We start from the raw sequence: 5,346 nt of genomic DNA on the forward strand, positions 1-5,346 counted from the left end.
CAGAAAATTAGGAAACAACCTTCCTCAAGACCCAGCAATACCACTTTTGGGTATATGTCCAAAGGATGCTCAACTGTGCCACCAGGACAGTTGTCTAGCTGCCACTTCATCAGCCTGCTTTTGTGGGTGCCAGAGAGCTGAGCTCAGAGCTGGCCTCCCTCAGACCCTCTGAAGTGTTGAGGACTTTGATGGAAATGGATGCAGATGTTTTGACTGATCCAAGGCAATCAACCCGACAGCCCTTCTTCCCTCATGTTCTGGACAGATGGCAGCTCTTCGGGAGAAGCCTACAGAACCACACGTGATGAATCATTACCTCAGCTCTCCAACTAATCAAGATAAAAGCTGCAAGCTTGGCCTTGCGTATATACTATGTAGCTTTCTGTCAGAACAAGCCACAGACATTAAGGTACTAGGGTAGCATCCAGCCAACTTGTAGTTATTTGTGATGACGTGCAGCAATGGGTGGCATCTGTCAACCCCACTGAGTTGTCTCTGAACCAAGAATGTCAGCATCCTTCTCCAGTGGGAGGACGGGAAGTCAGCCTGCGGGACGCTGCACGCTGAGAGAGCCCTATGTAGACTGACAAAAATATAAGAATATAAAGAGCAAGACGTAGGCTGGGGCCTTTTCACGGGGTCAAAGCGAGCTCTTCTGCCTATTAAGTCACTTAAACAATACTTCTGTGTGTGCTCAAAATGAAACTCAGGGCTGCCGATATGGTAGACAAGCACTCTACCGCTGACCACGCCTCCAGCCCTCTGCTTTGTGTTAAAAAAACAAAACACCTTTAAAACAATGGCATGTAAGTGCTCCTTTGGTGATGGAAATGATTACAAAAACAGGTCTTTTACAAGATATGTATTTCTTGCCCCTTGAAAGAGAAATGACATTTAAAAAAAAAATCCACAGATGTCACATCTGAAAGTTGAAATAGCAGCAGGATTTAACAGCCCTGGCCCGAAGCCAGCGGACCTGGGAATGAGGCCCAACTCCACTACTCATATTGTTTTGAAAACGTAAGTTTTTTTTTTTTTTTTTTTTTTGCTCAAGGCCCTCGAGAGAATACATTCAAAGGTATTCGTTTGGCCTGTGAGACCGACAAGCACACTGCTGCCGGCGAGTGTTCGCACAATCGTCCCCCAGAGCAGATTTTAGGAGATTTGGTCACAAATAGCGCAGGATTTCTTGAGGAGGATGATTCCGGAGAATGAGGCTGAGGCAGTGGCAGGCAACACGTGAGAAACAAGGCAGAGGAAGAACAATAAAGGTGGCCCCCATGGGACACTGGCTTCACCTGTCCGTGGTCCCTCGGAGAGAGTGTGTAGAGCACACCCTGGGATCATCCGCCTAAGGGTGGGAGGCTGCAACCTGTCCCCTGGCTTCCTTCCTCACTGTTTTTTCTCCCCCAACAGGGTATCCATGTTACTTTTCTTCTGTCCTTGCTGTGACCAAATGCCTGACAAGAAAAAGCTCAAGGAAGGACTATCTTGACTGATTGTGAGGGTGCAGCCATCATAGTGGGGAAGGCATGGCTGAGTGGGGAGGGGAGCTCATGGCTGCGACCGACTCCGTACTTCCTCACAGCTCGGTGGAACAGGTGGCCCTAAGAAAAGTAGGGGCGGGGCTATATACTTTCAGGCCAGCCTCTTGAAGGAGCCTCTGTGTCTGCTATGCTCTGCCTCCCTAAACAGTATCAGCAATTGGGATTCAAGTGTTCAAATACATGAACACGTGGAGGACGCTCCACATTCAAACCTGTAATGGGGCATTATCTGGTCGGCTTTACCCAGAGGCTGGACACACCATAGATGTAGAGTGGACTCTGACAGGCAGATACAGGTGCTAGGGTGGTTCTGAATGTCCCTAGATCACTCAGCCTCCAGTCAGCTTGACCGTTTTCTAAGGCAGATGCTGAAGTCCAACTGGAGGATGCAGAGACATTTTGCGGCAGTTGTGTGAGGTAAGAATAAACCGTACTGGGATCAGTGGCAAAGGAAGGAGGATAGAAGCAGGCTCTCACCTAGTTACTGTGACCAGACACTCCCCAAAAGGACACTGGGTACCCAAGATGGTGGTCTGTATGTGCCAAGGTGAAAGCATGCCAGCATACTGTGTAGACACGGGCTATATTGCGGGGGGCCATCCTGTCCCGCAGGAATGAACGCCACCAAAAACGAGAATTCCTTCTCTGGTCACATCTTTATTTGGAGCATTTCCTTGAGGAAAATTGGGGGAAGGGAAGATAGAGCAGGGACGAGAGAAAGCTTAGAGAGAGGAAGTAGGGTCCCGAGGCATCTGCTTTTAAACGGTGGAGCAGCTCGAACGCTGTCCTGATTGGTTAATGCCATTCTGCTGATCTGAGCATGTGCAGGCAAGGGTGCAGGCAAGGGTACTCAGCCCCACATGGCTACCTCCAAACTGCAGGACCACCTGTGCCTCCAGGTGGCTCCCAACATCTCCCCCTAATTATTGTCTTTAAGAGCAATAAGGCAAAACTATTTTTCAATCTGGTCCCCACCTAGACGCAGCATGCCAAGGATATCTCTGCTCCCACCCATTCCTAAGGAAGGAAAAGGCAAAGTAGAGTAAGAGATAAGAGGTTGCACAGGGTGTTGCTCAAGTCGATGTTGTGAAACAGCTGCTCTTGGCACCGCCCAGAAGGTCATCTCTGCTGTCTCCGCACGAATCTTCCACAGCAGGACACTCAGCATCCACTGAGTCATCTTCTTTATCTCTCTTGTCAGTCTCGCTGGCATCCAGATGTATGTCAGCATTCCTAGAAAAACATAAACAAAACTCTCCTCCCAAATTAACATTTAAGAGTACTAAAAACTCTCAGTGTAAAAATTCAGCACAATCAGTACTGGAAGTAGGCTGGTTTTGAACTTAGAGATTTGCAGGTCTCTGTTTCAAAAAGCAAATCTTGTTTGCCTGTACCAGCAAAATTTTGAATTAAAAATTAAGTGTATAGAATGCAAGAGAAATCCTTTCTCTGGGGGAAGCTGTCACTGGTAGTGTAGTCCCCCTCTATTGTTTAAAAACCAAAGCAGTTGTCACTGGGAATTGAACTCATAACCTTTGGAAGAGCAGGCAATGCCCTTAACCGCTGAGCCATCTCTCCAGCTCCCCTATTTAGATGGAAAAACCTCTAGGTAACATTGTTTATTTCATCCGTTGCCAGGGGCAATAGGTAATGATAACCAGGTTGACGCGCCTTTATTATGATAATTAGGACCAGTTCTTTGAGGGAGAATGGACGTCGATCATCTGGCTACTTCCTGCTGACAAAGGGGCGATGTTTGGGGGGGATAAATGTTTTTATCTGACTGAATTTTTGGCGACAAATGTTTTTATCTGACTAAATTCTTGGCGACCTTGGCTGAGGGCGGCGGCAGCAGCGGACAGCGGCGGCTGCCACAGCTCCGCCTCTGAAGCCCATAATGGCGCGCTCCGCATGGCCCAAAGGCATGGCTCCGCCCCGGGCCGTGCGCGGGCTCGCCGTTTCACCTCAGGCAATGAACTCGCACCGCCGGCTGTGAGTCTTTTTCAAGCTCCGGCGAGGGGGGGCATCCGCCCACCCGTGGAGGGGCTTCTCCTGCCCGGTCCGCCCGCGCGCAGAGCCCCGTTCTCTGGGAACTCACCTCCCCGCTCGCCCATGTTGCTATGGAAACACAGTTTTTCCTCAGAGCCGATTCAGCTCCTCTCTGCCTTCTATGGCGCCGCTGCTCACCACGCAGCTTCCGCCTCAGTCAGGCGAGTCCGCTCAGGTGCTGAAAAAGTCCTCCAAAAACCATAGCCCCGCCAGAAGGCCGGGACATATAGCCTCTGATGTCACACGGACTTTAGCCTGCCCGCGACCTGGCTATTCGCAGGCCTCTGCGGACTCCAGCAAATTTCCCGCCAGCAACTGGTTAGCATGGCCACGCCTCCCGAACGAGCTAGCACTGGAGAGTGCAATTTTGTGTCTCCCTCCTGAGTAGCTGGGATTACAGGTGTGCACCACCGTGCCTGGCCCACTTCCGTGTTTTTAATCAGGCATTACCGCTCAAAGGCGGGCCGGCTGCCGCCAGCACTCTCAGCACGATCAAGCAGCTTGTCTTTCTCAGTCAAAAATTAAAGTTTTTTGTACGTGAGAGCCAGAGACTGAGCTCTCTTATCAAAATTAGGCGAAAATCACCTCCAAAAGCTCTGTGGCTCTTTAAGAACAGGGAAGGCAGTGATCAAGTTCGCCTCCCTACGAGACTGTTGCCTCCAAGTCTCTTATCAGCGAGTACGCAGGTGGACGGAGAGGGAGCGGAAGCCGCGGTCTCCCGTACCCCACCGTCCTCAAAGTCCCGCCTTAGTTACCTCGCCTTTTTTGCTGCTGTTTACATTCCTCCTGCACTGAACTTAAGGGATTTTTCTTCCCCGTTGCTTTCTGTACCTTCTTTCAGATACCTTAACTTTGATTTTTTTTTTTTTTTGTATTTTCTTTTCTATTTAGGCCTATCCTTTGAAATTCCTTTTTACATTTCTTTTCCTCCCCTTTCTGGGGATTTCAACCGACGTCACTCACCGCTCCATGTTCTCAGAGTTCTGAAATTCAAGGCTCTCTGTGCTGGTGTCTGATCTTGGCTTTTTCTCCCGGGCTTTCTCAGGGTCCCCCGGCGTAGTTGTCAGGGTCCCTCAGCGTCCCGGAGTTTCGAGCACCAGTTGCGGGGGGCCATCCTGTCCCGCAGGAATGAACGCCACCAAAAACGAGAATTCCTTCTCTGGTCACATCTTTATTTGGAGCATTTCCTTGAGGAAAATTGGGGGAAGGGAAGATAGAGCAGGGACGAGAGAAAGCTTAGAGAGAGGAAGTAGGGTCCCGAGGCATCTGCTTTTAAACGGTGGAGCAGCTCGAACGCTGTCCTGATTGGTTAATGCCATTCTGCTGATCTGAGCATGTGCAGGCAAGGGTGCAGGCAAGGGTACTCAGCCCCACATGGCTACCTCCAAACTGCAGGACCACCTGTGCCTCCAGGTGGCTCCCAACACTATATCATAAGGCATACTGCTAGGGAGGGATGCACCACACTAAATGGAGAAAAATAAGGATTCAGGGAGACACGTGAGTCCTTGCTCTCTCAAATCCCAGCCATGACCTTAGGCAAGCCACTTCACACCTCTGAGCATCACATTACTTAAGTATAAAAGGAAAGAAAAGATAGCTACATCCAAGTTCCTCAGAAAGTTTAAGTGATATGATGTCTATCACGGGCTGTTGGTCTAACCATAGAGGAAATGTTCACAAGATGGACCCTGTGGTCATTAGGTTAAAGTGCCCTTTCTCTTCCCACAGAGATCCAGAGCAGTTAGAA

General features: G+C 49.7%; 1 long non-coding RNA gene and 1 pseudogene across 1 annotated transcript; both read right to left on the reverse strand.

Moving 5' to 3' along the window:
* Positions 1 to 2,184: 2,184 nt before the first annotated feature.
* LOC148119358 (uncharacterized) lies at positions 2,185 to 5,017 on the reverse strand. Its single transcript, XR_015735315.1, has 2 exons — positions 4,560 to 5,017; positions 2,185 to 2,780 (listed from the first exon to the last, which is right to left on the reverse strand). It is a non-coding gene; the product is annotated as an uncharacterized LOC148119358 (long non-coding RNA).
* On the reverse strand, positions 3,505 to 3,694 carry LOC148119359 (Nuclear RNase P; annotated as a pseudogene).
* Positions 5,018 to 5,346: the final 329 nt, after the last annotated feature.

The sequence above is a fragment of the Myodes glareolus genome, chromosome 17 (genome assembly GCF_982192425.1).
Source record: "Myodes glareolus chromosome 17, mMyoGla1.1, whole genome shotgun sequence".
NCBI classification, from domain to species: Eukaryota; Metazoa; Chordata; class Mammalia; order Rodentia; family Cricetidae; genus Myodes; species Myodes glareolus.